Source organism: Adiantum capillus-veneris, chromosome 28, assembly GCF_014529385.1.
Source record: "Adiantum capillus-veneris isolate H3 chromosome 28, ASM1452938v2, whole genome shotgun sequence".
NCBI classification, from domain to species: Eukaryota; Viridiplantae; Streptophyta; class Polypodiopsida; order Polypodiales; family Pteridaceae; genus Adiantum; species Adiantum capillus-veneris.
In genome coordinates, this window is record NC_140958.1 from 126,569,929 (window position 1) to 126,588,413 (window position 18,485).

Genomic DNA, 18,485 nt, shown 5'->3' on the forward strand with positions numbered 1-18,485 from the left:
GGGTGACACTGAAAGCAAAACCCTTTTTCCAAGGTTCTCCATTTGTGGGAGGACGTAGAGGACGTAGACATCAGTGACGCACTGTCGGTGTTTCTCCATCGCCGGACCCCTACTCCCGCGCAAGCACAGTTTCGCTCTTTGAGCCTCACACACACGCACGCACACGCGCGCGCGCGCGCACACACACACACACACACACACACACAAAATAAACTTTGTGCCATGGAGGACGTGTGTGAGGGCAAGGACTTCAACTTTCCGCTACAGGAGGAGAAGGTCCTAGTCCTTCAAAAGACAGCTGGAGCTGTCTGAGGCCCGAGTACATCTTTTATGATGGACCGCCCTTTGCAACAGGTCTCCCACATTATGGACACATTCTAGCTGGGACAATCAAGGATATTGTTACAAGGTTTCAAACAGCAAATGGCTGCCATGTGACTCGCCGGTTTGGCTGGGACTGCCATGGACTCCCAGTTGAGTTTGAAATCAACCAAAAGCTTAACATCAAGAGCACAAAGGATGTGCTGAATATGGGAATTGATATCTACAATGAAGAATGCAGAGCCATTGTGATGAGATATAGTAAAGAGTGGGAGACTGTTGTTACACGTATGGGACGCTGGATTGACTTTGAGAATGACTACAAAACTTTAGATCCCAGTTCATGGAGAGTGTTTGGTGGGTTTTCAAACAGCTCTTTGATAAAGGGCTTGTGTACCGAGGCTTCAAGGTAAGCATTTAGGTATTAATGTCTGCAATCCTTACCGAGTGAAGAATGAAGAGTGTTTTAAATAACTTGTGGTTGTTTTTAATAGTGTTAGGGGGTATTTTTGTATGTGTTCTTTTTCCTTACCATATCTCTGCCTCGTTTTTGTCATATTGCAGGGTGAATTTAGAATACCAACCACAGCTCTGTTGCAGGAGTTGTGGAGAGTATGCCTCGCAGTGTGAACCATACTAGTATTATGTTACTAACTCAAGGCCATTCTGCAGAACCGTCTTTTGCATTGTTTCTAACAATGATATTTAACCAAAGTTTAAGATCAAGCTTATCAAAAGTCCAGGCCTTTATCATCAAATTTTAATAAATCCTTTTTTTTGTGTATCATGGAACTTTGTGAATTTTAATGTAAGCGTTTCTATGTGTTTTGATGCAGGTAATGCCTTACAGCGTAGGTTGTATTACAACCCTTTCAAACTTTGAGGCGGGATTAAATTACAAGGTATGATACTTGCATTCAATGCTCCAAATTCAGGGACTTGCTCTTGTTTCACTATAAATGGCCGCTTCTCCCTGCCTTTTCAGGATGTATCTGATCCTTCGATCATGATCAGTTTTCTGTTGCTGGAGGATGTAGACGGAGTGCCAATGGTAGCTTGGACCCCGACACCATGGACTCTACTACCAAGCAATTTAGCCCTCTGTGTTAATCCGAACTTTACTTATGTTAAGGTCAGCCATGCAAATAATTGGTCGTTACAAATACTGACTATTGTTTCTCTTGAATTGTCTTTGATGAGGTAGTCAGTTCTTCAAGATGATGGCATTGTGTTGAGATTTCCTTACTCTTAGCAATTTTTTTTTGAAGTCTTTATGTGCATAATGTGTTCCTATAGTCACTGGCAAGCCCTAGAGCTTAGCTTTGCCCGACGTCAACTTTATCTTCATTCACTGTATGAGCACACACCATGTATTTGGTCCATATGAAATATCTGTATTTGATAGCAGTCATTCACTTGTTTTTGCACAATCCCTTGTGGCCATGGAAGTTCCTGCTTGCTGGTTCGAACTGCAAGTGCTCATTAATTGCTATCATTTTGGAAACCATTGTTCCATTCATGATTTTATGGGCTTCCTATATTGTGCTTCTGCAGCTCTTCCAGGTTTCTTTGTGCTGGCAGTGCACAATGAGAAGTATAGTGAGCTGTACATAAGTGTTTCGTACTGCAATATAACACTTTGATACTAATCCTATATCTAATCGCTAAATAATGAGATCTATAGTTGTGTCTTTTGCCTGCTAGGCTCAATGCAAGGTGACTGGGGCTATTTACATGGTTGCAGAGAGTCTTCTATCTCAGCTACCTATTCGAAAAGGCAAAGTAGAGGTGCCAAATGGTGATGTCTCTAAGGTCATGGACACATCTGTCAACAGTGATAATCCCAAGTCTTCTGATAAAAAGTCTGGCGAAAAGAAGGCTGAACTGGGTGGCTATAAAATTTTGGCTCGAATGAGTGGTTCAGAACTAGCTGGAAAAAGGTACACTGCATTAAGTTGAAGTTAGTGGTGTAATTGATCCTTATATTGTATAGCACTGACAAGGCACCGTTATTTTGCAGGTACCAGCCTCTTTTTGACTATTTTTTGGAACTTTCCAGTGTAGCCTTTAAGGTACTATCAGAATAATATGTCAAAGACGACAGTGGCACGGGTGTTGTACACTGTGCACCAGCATTTGGTGAAGACGACTATCGTGTCTGCTTGAATGCGGGCATAATTGATTCAGTAAGCCTTTTTTCCTCTATGTTGCTTATTCTGGAAATTTATTATGTTACCGGTTAGCTTTGTGCCCAAGGCCTGGTGATGTTCTTGCTTGAAAACGGCAATCACTCCCGTGAGAAGCGGACACTCACTTTTCTTGCACACCCACAATTGCAAAGAACAGGAAAGTTTTCTGGCCATTTGACTTTGTTTCGCACCCCCGTCTTTTCCCAAATCAAAGGTGCATACACCAACTCACAGTAGGTTGTACGAGGGGCCCCGCTTGTTGTCTTCTTGCCATACCCTCTCTCTCTCTCTCTCTCTCTCTCTTGCTCCTGATTTCTTCACACCGGACACTGGACAGATAGAGGAGAAGCCACCATTGCAAATCTTAGCTCATACTCACACCCGTAGTACTCTCATTGACCTAGCATTAGAGCTAGGGAGATCGAGAAGCCCCCGACCAAGGAGAGGAGCTTCACAGCATCGACGAAGGCTGCAACAGAGGATTCAAGTCATACTATCTTGACATCTAGAGTATAGATGAGGATAGATTCATGACCTATTATATCACCCACTTGTATTGGGCACCCCTTGTATCAATGATCACACATATTCCACACGGTTCCTGCTCATAGCTCTACTAGATTCATTTTAGCATCTCTTTTTTTTACCCAGCCATGGTGTCAGATTCACCAGTTTATAACAGATAGGTCTCATGGGTCATTTTGGCCTTTTGAAGACGTTAATATATGTTACAGACTTGGGCACCCCAAGTCAGAAATCTGATACGACACGAGAGAATCACTTAAAATAATTCACAACTTTATAGAGTCGACACGGCCTCACGTAGTTCCGTGCCCATAGGTATTGACTTCAACATCTGGCGCCCCTTTTGGTATTTATTTTTATATCAATGCTTGAGCAAAGTTATAACTCCCGCGGGTCCTTTTTGCTGAGTTGCTAGTCAACACACTGAGGGAAAGAGGTGCCTTGGGTTCTATTTAAAGGCCCTTAGCCTCAAAATCAAAAGCTAGTTTACATGAAAAGCTTCTAACTCAAATGCTGTTGGCCTAAAAGCAATCAACGTGATTCACGGAATTCCATACATTGCCACGAGGCATGTCAACGCAAAGCGTAGAGGTCCGTAGAGCTACCACGTCAGCATGCCAACACAATTCACGGGATTTTGTATTGCTGTCCACGTCATCTGTAGAAATCCGTACTGTTGTCCACGACAGCAAGAAGGGCTGCCACGTCATCAGTTTGTGACATCCCCCCCTCTTGAAAGAATTGTTATTGCCCTCGATTATGCCAGCAAAATCAGACATAAGCTATAAACCAGTTCAGTAGACACTGACTCCAAGTATTGATGCACTAGACGACACAAATCCAGCACTTGTACAAAGACGACAGTCACATCACATTCACATCACATTTAGTTCATATCACATAGAATCCATTCAGATTTAGGACCATGTTTCTTGACAATGTATTTAGCAATCGCATCTAAATCCACACCGGACCTCACTGATGTTAGACTAACTAATCCTTTTAGCGATCATGTCCATAGATTTTTCAAGACCGAAATGCTACAGTCATTTTGTCAATCATTCCATCTCTCAATATTCCATCTTTCAATCTTGCACTCCAACACAATCACATGGGTGAGTAATCATTTCCGGGAGTTCCAACTCATCAATCAGACATGGAGTTCATATTGAACAGAGTGTTTTAATCATTCAATTCTAGTCATCTTATCGCTGTGTAGCCATCTCATCCTTCGGGAAGTCTTGATGCGCTTGTCACCGTTTCATTTAGTCATTCATCATGATTCAAAATTCATGATTCTGATCTCGAATCATAATTGGGTTCATTTTGCAGCTATTATTGCTTCCAATTCGTCATCATCATCTATTTCACTTGTTATCTGCACACAAATAGCAAGTTCTTCCAAAAACATTAATTTCATACATAAAATCAGAGTCATCTTCGGGAATTTCTCATTTCAAATTGTTTCATGATTCTTATTGTGACCAGGTTGATTCTGGAGTTGCCATTGCTCCCGATTGCATTCAGATGTGAATTCGTTATTATCTCATTCTTGATTTCGTCTGTTATCTGTATACAAACAACCGGATCTTGAAAAAAACATTAATTTCATAAATCAAAGTCATCTTCTAGAATTTCTATTTCAAAGTTTTATTCCTAAAGTCATAAAGCAAGATACTGTAAGCACATCAATATCCCTTTCAACGTCCTTTCCAATATCTGGTTCATCTTCTGGCCAAACAACTCTATCTAGCTCTTCTTGCTAGCAAAGCTTCCGCTTTTCTGCACTTGTCTGTCGTTTCAGGTTTCCTCTCGTCCCGAGAGAAGAATGAATGGCCTCCCGCCATCTTGAGTGAATCTCATCAATCGGGTAATTCTTCAGGTATTTCGCAAATCTCCGATCTTTGGAGTAATTGATCAATCTTTTCACACATGTCAACCTGCAGTTGAGACTCGTACTTCTCTCTGGCAAAGTTCTCCATCTTTTCTTCAGTTCCCATACCGGATTTCAACTTTTCTTTGCCTTCCCGTTGAGAGGTGTTATCTTTGTCAAATTCTCCATGAGAACCCATGTGTAATCTGGGATTCTTTATGGCTTATGCCCTTCAAAACAGAGTGATTAAGACGAGAGCGCGTTTGATGCGCGATGAAGTAAGGGTGGAAGTAACTAATAAGTCCAGGGTTGAGACATAACCCCCTAAACTTTAGAGAACCGGTATGCTGTGAGAAAAGCTGTCATAAAATTGAATATCTACCCATCTCAAATGATTTTCTCATGTTAAATTGATCATGTAATATAGGAAGATAAAAGGAAACAAGAGTCAGACTAATAACATGTGCTGATGGTCCAAAAAGTAGATGGTCTACCATAGAGCAATGTGCATCTAATGAAGCTTGAAAAGACCTTATCTTAGGTTAAGCTTCATTAAGACCTCCAAAGGTGTCACAAACTGGTGACGTGGTTGCCCAGTACACACACATACCCTCCCTTGGCAAGGACTCTCGGAAATGCGAGCTGAATGTTGACGTGGCACTGTCGTACGGTTCTCCGAAATTTGCGGCAGAAAACGCGTCACGTTTGCGGAAAGTTAGCCACGTGGCAGCACGTACGGACGACAGCTTTTGGGCTTGTTTTTTGGCTACGCAAGGCTTAAGAGAAAGAGAGAGAGAGGTTTTACTTTATTTATTGCAAGGCTTTTGATTTACAACTTTTGGGGCTTTGCTTTTGGCATCCCTTGTAAAACCTAAAAATTATTGGTTTGGGCTCCTACTTCTCAGAGCATTTGGACGCAGAGTCTGAGAGTGAGACCCAATCACTCCCTTAGACTTTGAGCAAGATTTTAATACAAAAAGGAATACCGAAAGGGGCGCCAATCTTTGGGGCCAATACCTCTTGGCACGGAACTCCGCCGGGTCGTGTCGAATCAATTGTGAACTGTGAACCGTTTGAAGTGAATTCCTGTCGTATCGCGGTAGATTCTTGACTTGGAGTGTCCAAGTTTGTTACAGTGGTATCAGAGCGCAGAAAGATTCTTCTTCTACGGAGGATCCGATCCTTTTTAGAGTGCACACAGCTTTTGGAAAAGAATCTTCGTGTTCCGACCCTGTACTTATTAGCCACTCCCACCCTTCATACATCGCGCATCGGTCGCTTCCGTCTTCATCGCTCTATCTTACAAGGCATAAAGCCATTAAGAATACCAGATTACACATGGGTTCTGATGAAGAATTTGACAAAGATGACATCTCTCAGTGGGAAGACAAAGAAAAGTTGAAGATCCGACGCGGAAACTGCAGAAAAGAATGAAGATTTGGGCAAATTTGTTTCGGACAAGTTCGCCAGAAAAGGAGTACAAACGTCAACTGCAGATTGGCATATGTGTGAACAGATTGATTAAGTACTCCAGGGGCCCGAGATTAATAATACACTTGAAGAATTACCTGATTAATAAGATTTACTTGAGATGGTGTGTGGCCATTGCTTCTCCTCTCAGGTAGGGAGTAAAGCCGAATAGATAGACGAGTGCAGAAAAGTAGAACCTGTACTCGCAGAAAGACATGGACAAGCGAAGCAAAAAGCTAAGCTTCGCAAAGGGCAAGAAAAAGGCAAAGAAGCCTAAGTTTTGCACAGTTTCCGACAATTCTACAGAGGACTCATCTTCGGATAGTTTTGACACAGATTTTATGCAAAGAAGAAGAATTTCTATAAAGCCAACCAATATGACTTCCTTGAAGATAGAAGCAAGAAAGTAAAGGATTTAAAGAAGGTGGACACTCGATTTGAATCCTTTTTTGGGTTCCGTGATGCTCGAACATGGTGGTTCACTCTTCTACTGAGAAAGGAAGCTCCGGTTAAATGGTTGAAAGGCTTTTTATTTCTTCTTGGTTGACTCGAGAGTACTAACGAGATATACGAACTGCTTGGAATCATCTTCGGATGAACAAGGGAGATTCTTTGGACGCTTATTGCGAGCGAATTTGGAACTCTTTTCTACCAGCCTCTTCATTTATGAAGGTCTTGTTTAAGGAACAGATTGAGCGGTTTTGTTGCGGACTTCCTATAGAGATCCGAGACTACTGCTTGGAACAAAAGTTGAATTCTTTTGAAGAATTGATGGGTCATGTGAAACGGGGTTTTGTGATACATTCGGGAGATTTGACTTAACCAACTGATGAGATCTTGACTCAGAGAACCCAACAGACCTCTCTCAATGAAAGTAGAAAGAGAAAGAGTTCCCAGAACAAATAAAAGAAAGATACACGTCCCCGACAGACTCTTAGAGAAAGGGTTATCTATCTCAAAGAGGAGAAGTGTTTTGGATGCGGGGAACATGGGCACATTTCTGCAAAGTGTCCCAAAAAGACACAACAAGAATAGATTGCAGACAGGCCAAAGAGTTCTAGAGCAACAGAGGAATGTGACAGAAAAGGCAGATGAAAACAGAACTGGTACCACATTGCGTGGGGCCCGAACCGAATCAGATGAACGAAAGTACAAACTTTGCCGCACCTATGAAGCCCTCATTTTTTTTGATGGAGGAGCCAAGGCCAACTTTTCCACCTGAATTGGCGGCTCGATTTGGGATTACGCCCGACACGCTGAGGCCACAGGTGAAGGAAGTTCTAGCGGCACCCGGATGGGATGATGCCATTGCACCGATCATTGGCAAACTTCGTTTGCAATGCCAGGGGTGTTTAGGCACGATGATTTCTACGTAATGCCCTTGGGAGGTTGTGACGTCCTCCTTGAAATCCCTTGGTACCATAAGAACAACACCGTGGTTGACTATCGGGCTAAGAAAGCGACTTTGACAAATGAAGGGCATAGAGATAGAAATTCAGCTTCTCGATTTTCTGGAGAGAACTGAATGATAATTGAACGTCGAATATGTTTTCACCTTGATAAAGAGCACCAAGATTTTCTCCACACTCATGCCGATTACTTTTCAGAGGGCTTGCCAGGCGAGTTGCCACTAGCTCATCTTCAGGATCATACAATTGATCTGATACGTGGAAGCACACCACCGAACCGGCCACCTTACCGTGTGAGCCGAGCCCTGAACGAAGAAATTATGAACCAAGTGAAAGACCTCTTGGAAAAGGGTCCTGTCTAGTTTAGTACTTCACCGTACTGCTCTCCAGTGTTGTTGGTTTTCAAGAAAGACGGATCTTGGAGAATGTGCATCGATTATAGAGCTCTCAACAAAATCACCATCAAGAACAGATTTCTGATTCTTAGGATCGATGATATTCTTGACCGACTACAAGGATCCTTGTGCTTTAGCAGGATCGATTTGAAGAGCGGATATGATCATATCCAAATCGCGCCGAGAGATGTCTACAAGACAGTTTTTCGACCGACTTTTGGGTTATTTGAGTTTTTGGTGATGCCTTTTGGCCTAACCAATGCTCTTGCGACATTTAACTCGATGATGGACATGATTTTTCGAGAGTACAAACTTTTTGTTGGCACTTTCTTTGACGACATCATTGTTTTCTCCAAGGATGAGGCAGAACATAGAGAACATCTGCTACAGGTCTTTCAGGCATTACGAGATCAAAAGTTGGTGATTAATGCAAAGAAAAGTGAATTTTTCCTACCAGAGATACACTTTTTGGGACACATTGTGTCAGCAGCAGGAGTGCAGGTGGACCTGGCCAAGATAGAGACTATTAGTGATTGGCCCGATTTGAAGAATGTCCATGAAGTTAGAAGCTTCCTGGGCTTGTGTTCGTACTACAGACGGTTCATTAGAAAGTTTGCAGAGGTTGCTTCCCCTTTGCATATCTTGACACAGAAAGAAGTCCCTTTTTTCATTGGGACCCACAGAGGTGACTACCTTTCAGACATTGAAAGAGAAATTGACTACAGGACCAATTTTGACTTTGTCGGACTTGCAGAAGTCCTTGAAGTATATGCTTGTGGTCGTAGTCTGGGTACGGTCTTAATGCAAGAAGGCCATGTCATTGCCTACGAGAGCCGATTGTTCTCAAGGCCGGAATTGACAACACAGATTTATGAGAAAGAGCTTTTGGCGGTTATCCATGCTCTTACTCAGTGGCGACATTACCTACTCGGAGCGGGAGGCGAACATCTTCTCACAGTTTCACTTCCAGATTGTTCATGTGCAGGGACAAAAGAATTTGGTGGTAGATGCTTTGTCCAAGCCATTGGTTCTGGCTATTTCCGCGATTCATCATAGGAGCTTCGAGGATATGGTTGATTAGTATGCCACAAATACAGATTTTGCAGATATTTTCACTCGGATACGGAATGGGAGATAGTAGCCGGATATTCCATTCGAGATGGCTCTACTTGAGGAGGAAAACCATGTTGTGCGTTACACAGCTGTTGAGGGAAAAGGTGTCTCGAGGACGTGGCAACTGCTAACCTTAGTTGTTGGTTTCTTTCCAATGATTTTTATTTAATTTTTGAGACCCTCTTTTTGAAGTTGCAAATGGTCGGACATTGTATGGCCAATGTGAATGGTAGTTTCACCCGCAGACGGGAAGTGGGTCAGCATTGGAATTTGTATAGTAAGAGGATGTCTAGGCTCAGTGCAAGATCATGTAGGTTCCCCCGTCGCACTTAGCAAGCTGGTGGATACTAGGAAGTGAACTCAATAACGGCATAAAGTCAAGGTGGGATCACCAACAGAAAGTATTCGATAGTTGGGCCACATTGCACTTTTGGATGCGGTCCCAATGAGGATAGATGGTCAGAAGACCCGTGGAAGTCCAACAGAAGCATCTCCTAAAATTTAGGGAACTGCTATTTTGGGCCATGAAATCTGTTCGCGACATTAGCTTCAGAATGACAAGGGGAACATTTTATTACTCTGCTGCAAAGTCAATTGATGGGAACATTTTATTACTCTGTTGCAAAGTCAATTGATGCACCAGTTGACAGATTTTTAAGCGGAAAGCCCAATGCGGGGAAATTGCATGCATGAGTGCCAAGTGGCACTCTTTGGCCAATTTACCAAGTTTGGGAGAACAAAACTCGTAACTAACTTTTTGGAGTAGTTTTGGAGGCTGATAACTGTGATTTTCAGCCATTTCTCTCCATTTTTGAGCTTCCCATGACTTTATCTAGGTTCGAGGGGCTCATTTCAGCATTGGAAGACATTAGATGCGTGTTTATAGGGCTGTTTTGCTGCGTTTTCAGCGATACACAGGTTTTGGCAGCTATGGAAATCTTCCCCTTTTTGCATCTATTTGTTCACAGATGCATTACAAGTCAAGCGTAGAAGAGGGGGCGCTTGATTTATGCTGGGGGATGCTTCATTGAGATACTGTCACACGTTAAAGAGCTATGGAGTGATTTCTTTGTTAGGGAATAAAGGCCTAAGTGCCTTGTATTTATTACCTTATAAGTTAAAAGACTTATAAGTGAGGGGGCCCAAGTGTGAATGGCCCCCTAGTCACTTACTCATATACTCAAAGGTGAAGCCCAAATAAAATATAGCGTGACTTTCCCAGATTTCAACGAGCGTTCTCTCTCTCTCTCACGTTCTTTCTCTGCGTGTGCTTCTGCGCCAATCTCTTCTTCTCCTTCACTCTCATTGCATAGAGTAGCAAGTGGGCTCTCTCTCCTGCTCCCCCACACATGGTATCAGAGCTTTAGGGTTTCCAAGAGAGCCATTTTCGCAACACAGATCAGAATTCTGTTCTTGCTCGCTGCGGGAAGGATATTCAACCGTTTTCGATCAACTCTGTCGCGAAGGGATCCTCTCACTGTGTAGAATCGACCTCCGGTGACAGTTTCCCCAAAATTAGGGTTTCAAAAACTAGCGAACAGCAGCCTATTTCTGTTGAAATTGACCAATTTCGGGGTCAATTTGATGCAATTTCATTAGGGCAAGTCTCACAGGTCAATCTTACAGGTGTTTCCACCAACGAGGTTTTGAAAATTCAGCAAAACAGGTGTTTACAGGTCTGATTTTTGCCCTAAAATTGGGAATTTCAGCAAGCAAATGATGTATACACCTTGTGGAAACCTTTGGTAAGGGTTTGGCAGTGAATGTACGCCGTTTTGGGGTGATTTCGCGTGAAATTTGCTCGCTGTTTTTCTGTAACAGCAAGCTGTTTTTTGCCCGATTGCGCACATTTGGGCGTGTTTAGGTCGGCAAAACAGGGTTTCAGTGTTTGCAATCACTCAGAATGGCTTCTAGCAGTGAAAGTGGCAATTTGTTGCACATTCGCAAGCTTGAAGGTGCCCATAACTTTGCTATACGGAAGAAGCAATGTTATAATGTGATGTTGCAGAAGAAACAAGCGAAACCTATTAAGTTACAGGGTGTGAAACCGGTTGATATGGAGGTTGAAGAATGGGAAGAAGTGGACGAGTTGGTTCGCTCCACGATCATGCTTTCGGTGTCTGACAATTTACTCTTCAATGTAGAGAATGAGCAGACAGCATGGGGCATGTGGAAGCGTTTAGACGAGTTGTATGCACAGCAGAGTGCTGCCAGTAAAGTGTATTGGCTTAAGAAGCTTATGGATCTCCGCATGAAGGAGGGCACGCACATGTCAGTGCACCTCAATGAATTCAATTCTATTTTCAGCCAACTGACAGAGCTGAAATTCACGATTGATGAGGAGTTCAAAGCTACTTTTCTGCTATGCACATTGCCCGAGAGTTGGGATGTATTCCGGACAGCTCTTAGTAACTCAAGTGCGTCCCTTAAGTATGCAGATGTAGAGAGTTCTCTCTTGATGGAAGAGATGAACAGGAAGAACACCACAGGTGGGTCTTCTAATGCATTGCACTTGAGAGGCAGGTCTCAACAGAGGGAGAAATCTGACAGTAAGGACAGGGTACGCAGCAAATCTCGTAGGAAAGATGTTGTGTGTCATCATTGTGGAAAGAAAGGGCATTATAAACGGGAATGCTATGAGTGGAAGAAAGAGAAGAACAAGGGTGCTGAAATTGATACAAAGGACAAGGGAAATGCCAAGAAGAGCACTGTGTTGATTGAGGAAATCAATGTTGCTAGTAGTTGTGACAGTGACAGCAGCACTGATGTACTCAATGTCTCTTCTGTGGATGCACATACCCTTGCTATGGGTTCTGATGTGAACATGCATACTTGGATTCTTGATTCAGGTGCCTCCTTTCATGTAACACCTCATAGGGATTGGTTTACACAGTACTCAGGTGAGGTGCAGGGCACTGTTTATTTGGGAGATAACTATGCATGTGACATTGCAGGTATTGGCAGTGTTCAGTTTTCTTTTGCTGATGGTATGACTTTTGTTTTGCACAAAGTGCGCCATGTGCCACAACTCAAGAAGAGTTTGATTAGTACAGGGCAGCTAGATGATGCAGGCTATCACACCACTTTTGGTGATAGCAAGTGGAAAATTTGTAAAGGGGCCCGGATTGTAGCCAAGGGTTGTAAATCGGACACTTTGTATCCTTTGCATGTATCTAGTGTGCGTGACCATGTTGTCGCCGTAACCGAGCAGCCAAGTGTTTCTTTGTGGCATGGCCGGTTGGGACACATGAGTAAAAGAGGAATGGAAACTCTGTCTCGTTGTGGTTATTTGCCGTGTTTGAGGTATGTTGATTTTTCTCATTGTGAGCACTGTATTTATGGTAAGCACAGTCAAACACCGCACAAAAGGTCTCTTTCTTTGAAGTCTGACAGGTTAGACTTAATGCATTCCGATGTATGTGAAATGCCACAGTTGTCCTTAGGGGGAAAGAAATATTTTGTCTTGTTTATCGATGATGCTACACGTAAGGTGTGGGTGTATCCAATACGTGCTAAAAGCGATGTTTTGGATACTTTCAAGAAGTTTCTTGCGTTTGTTGAGAATCAAACTGACAAGAAGCTTAGATCTTTGCGCTCAGACAATGGGGGGGAGTATGTATCAAAAGCATTTATTGACTTTTGTGCTACTAAAGGTATTAAAAGAGAGCTCACGGCTCCTTTTAATCCCTCTCAGAATGGAGTTGCAGAGAGGTTGAACCGGACTATCCAAGAGAAAGTTCGGAGTATGCTGTCACATGCTGCATTACCTCATGGTTTTTGGGCAGAAGCTGTACAAACAGCTATTCACTTGATTAATCGCTCACCTAGCAAGGCTTTGGGTGGAAAGGTGCTTGAGGAGGTGTGGTCTGGCAAGCCACCCTCATATGCACATTTAAGAGTGTTTGGTTGTGAGGCCTATGTTCACATCCGGAGTGAACTGCGCACCAAACTAGAACCAAAGTCTCATAAATGCATTTTCCTAGGATATGGTGAGAATGGTGAAATGGGGTATAGATTATGGGATCCCGCATTACGGAAAATCATACGCAGCAATGATGTCATCTTCAATGAGAATTGCATGCACAAACAGCCCACAAAGGTCGAGGAAGTGCGCCGGGTTGTTTTTCGTGAAGATGTTACATATGGACAGCCAAGAAGGCCCAATGTTCAGCAGCCTTTACATGCTGAAAATGGTGCTGAAAATCAGCCATTAGCTGCTGAAAATCAGCCCCAACAAGTTGCCATTGATGCACCACAGGTAGGGGAACAGGTTGATGCTCCTAGACCGCCCGTTGTTGTGATGCAACCGGCTGAACAGCCTGCTGTTTTTGATGGTTTACAGGCTGAAAATCCACCTGTTATGGATCATTGGGTGCGTAGGTCTACTCGGGTGACAAGGCCCCCCGATAGATATGAACCGTCTTTGGACTATGTCATGCTTACTGATTGTGGTGAGCCGTCTTGCTATAAAGAGGCTATGCAACGGGAAGACAGTAAGAAATGGTTCAAAGCAATGGTTTCGGAAATGCAGTCTTTGGAGAAAAACCATACATGGGACTTGGTTGATTTGCCTAAAGGGCATAAGGCTCTGCCATGTAAATGGGTTTACAAGACCAAGGTCACATCTGATGCTTCTTCTAAGTACAAGGCACGTTTGGTTGCTAAAGGGTACAAGCAAAAGCATGGTGTTGATTTTGATGAGATTTTTTCTCCTGTTGTAAAGCTTGTCACATTACGTCTTGTTTTAGGCCTGGTTGCTTCTGAAGATATGGAGTTAAAGCAAATGGATGTCAAAACAGCGTTTTTGCATGGCGATTTGCTTGAGATGATCTATATGATGCAGCCAGAAGGTTTTGTGTCAAAGGGGCAAGAGAAGAAAGTATGTAGACTCTTGAAGAGCTTGTATGGTTTGAAACAGTCTCCCCGTGCATGGTATCACAAGTTTGATACATTCATGAGGTCTCAAGGATACAAAAGAAGTAATTCTGATCACTGTTTGTATATCAAAACGGCAAGTGATGGATCTCTTCTATTGCTGATTTTGTATGTTGATGACATGCTTATTGCGGGTAAAAATGTCACGGAGTTGGATGCATTACAGCAAAGCTTAAAGAATCGCTTTGACATGAAGGATCTTGGTGATGCTAATCATATTTTAGGCATGCGTATCTCTCGAGATAGACCTAACAGGCGTCTGTATCTATCTCAACGAGATTATGTTAATAAGGTGCTACATCGTTTTCATATGGATGGGGGAAAGGTACTTGGTACTCCGCTGCCTCCATATGTAAAACTGACTGCACATGACTGCCCAAACACAGATGATATGCGGGCTAAAATGGCCAAGATTCCTTATGCATCAGCCGTTGGCAGCTTGATGTATGCTATGGTTGCTACACGTCCGGACATTGCATTTGCGGTGGGAGTAGTAAGCAGGTACATGAGCAATCCTGGCAAAAAGCATTGGGAAGCAGTGAAGTGTATCTTGAGATACTTGAAAGGCACTAAAGACTTGTGCATTTGTTTTGGGAAGAGTGAGACATCTGTGCATGGCTTTACAGATGCAGATTTTGTTGGACATCCAGATTGCAGGAAGTCTACCTCTGGATATGTGTTTACATTCACAGGAGGTGCAGTTTCTTGGATTTCTAGACTGCAAAAATGTGTTGCTTTGTCTACCACTGAGGCTGAGTATGTGGCTGCCACTGAGGCATGCAAAGAAGCTTTGTGGCTCATGCGTTTGGTAGAAGAGCTTGGCATTAAGTCACCGGTTCCTGTGCTACACTGTGATAGTCAGAGTGCTATTATGCTTGCAAGGAATCTTGTTTTTCATGCCAAGACAAAGCACATAGAGGTGAAGTATCATTTTATCAGAAGTGTGCTTGATGACAAGAGCATTACACTTGTCAAGGTGCACACAGATGACAACCATGCAGATCTTTTGACCAAGAGTCTTCCAGCAGAGCGGTTTGCATATTGCCGACAGATGATGGGTGTTGGATGAGTAAGTGCATGATCAGCTGATGTATAATAGTTAGTTGATTCTTTGATCTCCCAAGGTACATTGCCTTTAGGTGGGAGGTTGTTAGGGAATAAAGGCCTAAGTGCCTTGTACTTATTAACTTATAAGTTAAAAGACTTATAAGTGAGGGGGCCCAAGTGTGAATGGCCCCCTAGTCACTTACTCATATACTCAAAGGTGAAGCCCAAATAAAATATAGCGTGACTTTTCCAGATTTCAACGAGCGTTCTCTCTCTCTCTCTCTCACGTTCTTTCTCTGCGTGTGCTTCTTCTGCGCCAATCTCTTCTTCTCCTTCACTCTCATTGCATAGAGTAGCAAGTGGGCTCTCTCTCCTGCTCCCCCACATTCTTTCCCTCTCATGTACAATGTGGTGCTAGGAGTGATGCCCTACACGCTACACACTGCTCTCTCTCCCCCCTACGTGCAGTTATGTGATGCCCCACAAGAGGGCTCTTCATTTGACTGATGTACAGCTGTGTGGCTTCATGCTTTTGTGCTGAGGCAAGGGCCTCCTTGAGCAGGAACATGGGTAGCTAACTGCTACTCCAAAGCAGGCATCGGTGAGGGTCATAACCTCACCGTACAGGTGCATTTTGAGCGCTGTGTATGTGCTGTAAATTGACTGTTTTTCAGCCATACGGACACCAAAACCTTTGGGAATCGTGCCCCAATGGCAGAGGACAGCTAGGGGACTGTTTGGGACTGAAAACAGAGCAAAAACCAGTAAATACAGCGTGCTGAATTTACTGTTTTTGGGCAGGAATAAGAGGGTATACATCAGTGGTAGTGAGTTCTAGCAGGGGAATTGGTTTCGCGCAAGTTTTGGGGCTGTTATGCTACCGAGATTTGGCCAAAACTAGTAGTATCTAGCGGGATACAGGTAAAGGATTCCTTGGACTCTACTTTGTAATTTACCCTCTCAAAAGTATAAAGAAATACTGAAAGGGGCGCCAATTTTGGGGCCTACAGGTTGTCGGCGTCTGCTCGAGGCATTCTAGCTTCCTAGCTGTGTGTGTGCTTAAGTGTTAATTCCCGTCACAGGTTCCCTTTGCAAAGTGCTCTTCGTGTGTGTGTCTAAAGTAAAGAATTTCGGGTGAAAGCCAAAGCCTACCGCCCCACGGGCCGGTTTCTGTTGCCACTGTCTACTTTTTACGGGTCACTGCGGCATTGCTACCACCTTGAAAGGGGTAGAGAGATACTTCTTTTGGTCGAGGCTCAAGAAGGATGTCGATGATTTCGTACGCAGTTGCTTGGTATGCCAGAAGGTCAAGTTTGACAGGCATAAAACACAGGGATTGTTACAGTCTTTACCCATATCCACCCGCCCGTGGGAAAGTATTGCAATGGATTTCATTTTTGGTCTCTCGAGAAACATAGAGTGGTCACGATGGTATCTGGACTGTTATTGACAGGTTTAGCAAACAAGCTCATTTCATTCCAATGAAGAAAACAGTCAAGCCGGATTACTTAAGCTAGATTGTTTGTGGCCTAGATCTTCAGATTACATGGCATGCCCAAGACGATTGTCTTCGACAAGGACCCTAGATTCACGAATTTGTTTTGGAAGGCTATTTGGGAGAACATTGGCATGCAGTTGTAGTTCTCTTCATCGTTCCACTCGCAGACTGAGGACAATCAGAAATTGCTAATTCAGTGGTACTAGATTTATTGAAGTCTTACATCTCGGATCAGAAGACTCAATGAGAAAAGTATTTATCTTTGGTGGAATTTGCCTACAATAGCACGATACACTCTTCGACGGGGAAGGCGCCATTTGAGATTATTGAAGGTGCTAGGAAGGTTCCACCCTTCCTAAGCACGGAAATTAAGATTTTTGAAGCTGATGAGTACACGCCTGACTTGGACATGGCTTTTGCCAAGGTCTGCGAGGCTTTGCAAAAATCTCAAGAAAGACAGAAAAAGGCAGCAGATTGCCATCGTCGTGAAATTGAAGGAGAATGATTGCGTGCTCCTACGTTTTGAGAAGGCACGCCTGAGAAAGAAAAAGGGAAAGGAGAGGCTTTTTCCAAAGCTTAGTATGCAATACTACGGACCTTTCTAGATTTCCGAAAAGATAAATGATGTCTCCTTTAGACTGAAGCTGTCCGAAACTTGGAGGATTCACAATGCTTTTCATGTGAGTCTCCTGAAGCCTTTTAAAGGCGATGTGTCTGAAGATGGGGAGTCTGATGAGCAACGCGAAGTGGAAGAAAACGAGGAGATCCTTGTTCTCGAACAGATATTGGCACATAAAGACAGAAAGATTAAGGGTAAAGTGATAAGGCGGTTCTTGGTTAAATTCAAGAATTATCCTGCATTGGATGCAAAGTGGATGGAGGAGGAGGACCTAGCAGATACTCCTCAGATTTAGAATCTTTACCTTGAAGCTTTTGGTTTAGCATAGTCTATTCCAAATGGAACCACGAACTCAGCTTGGGCGGAATCTAGTGCAGCGGGTATGCACAAGAGGGGAGTCGCTCCACTCCTTTGTCAACGGATTGCCTTGATTTTTGATCTTAAAGTTATTGATGTCTCTTTGAGTTTCAGGGATACCGTGAGCTGACAATATTCTGCTGTAATGACTATGAACTGGAATTCCCGATAATATGATACTGACTTGTTCTTGACTTGTTTCAGTGCAGGAACTGATAGTCGAAATGACTGCAGCATTTTGGTCTGAAAGATCTTGATAGATGTGATTGCAATAAGGTTTAGTTAATTGGGCATCTATTAGGTCCCGAGTGAATCTAGATGTGATTGCTAAATACGTTGCCGATTAATCATGGTCTGAGATCCGAATGAATTTTGATTGTGATTTGTCATGTGATGTCCTGTGATGTCAAGCGATGTCTTGCGATGTTGTGTGATATGACTGTCGATTGATACATGTGCTAGATGTGTGTTCCTGGTGCGTCGGTACTAACAGTCAATGTCTGCTAAGACAGTTGATGGCCTTTGTCTGTTTTGCAGATGTAATCGAGGGCGATTACAATGCTTTCAAGGGGGGGTATGTCACAAACTGGTGACGTGGTTGCCGAGTACACAGACACACACACACACACACACACACACACACACACACACACACCCTCCCTTGGCAAGGACTCCCGGAAATGCGGGCTGAATGCTGACGTGGCATTGCCATATGGTTCTCCGGAATTTGCGGT

At 43.3% G+C, this 18,485-nt stretch overlaps 1 pseudogene across 1 annotated transcript; it reads left to right on the forward strand.

Annotated features, from left to right (window-relative positions):
- The first annotated feature begins 21 nt into the window (after positions 1–21).
- On the forward strand, positions 22–2,564 carry LOC147421269 (isoleucine--tRNA ligase, cytoplasmic-like; annotated as a pseudogene). The gene is made up of 5 exons (XR_015186982.1): positions 22–730; positions 1,158–1,223; positions 1,307–1,453; positions 2,026–2,261; positions 2,342–2,564. The product of XR_015186982.1 is annotated as an isoleucine--tRNA ligase, cytoplasmic-like (transcript).
- The last annotated feature ends 15,921 nt before the right edge of the window (positions 2,565–18,485 follow it).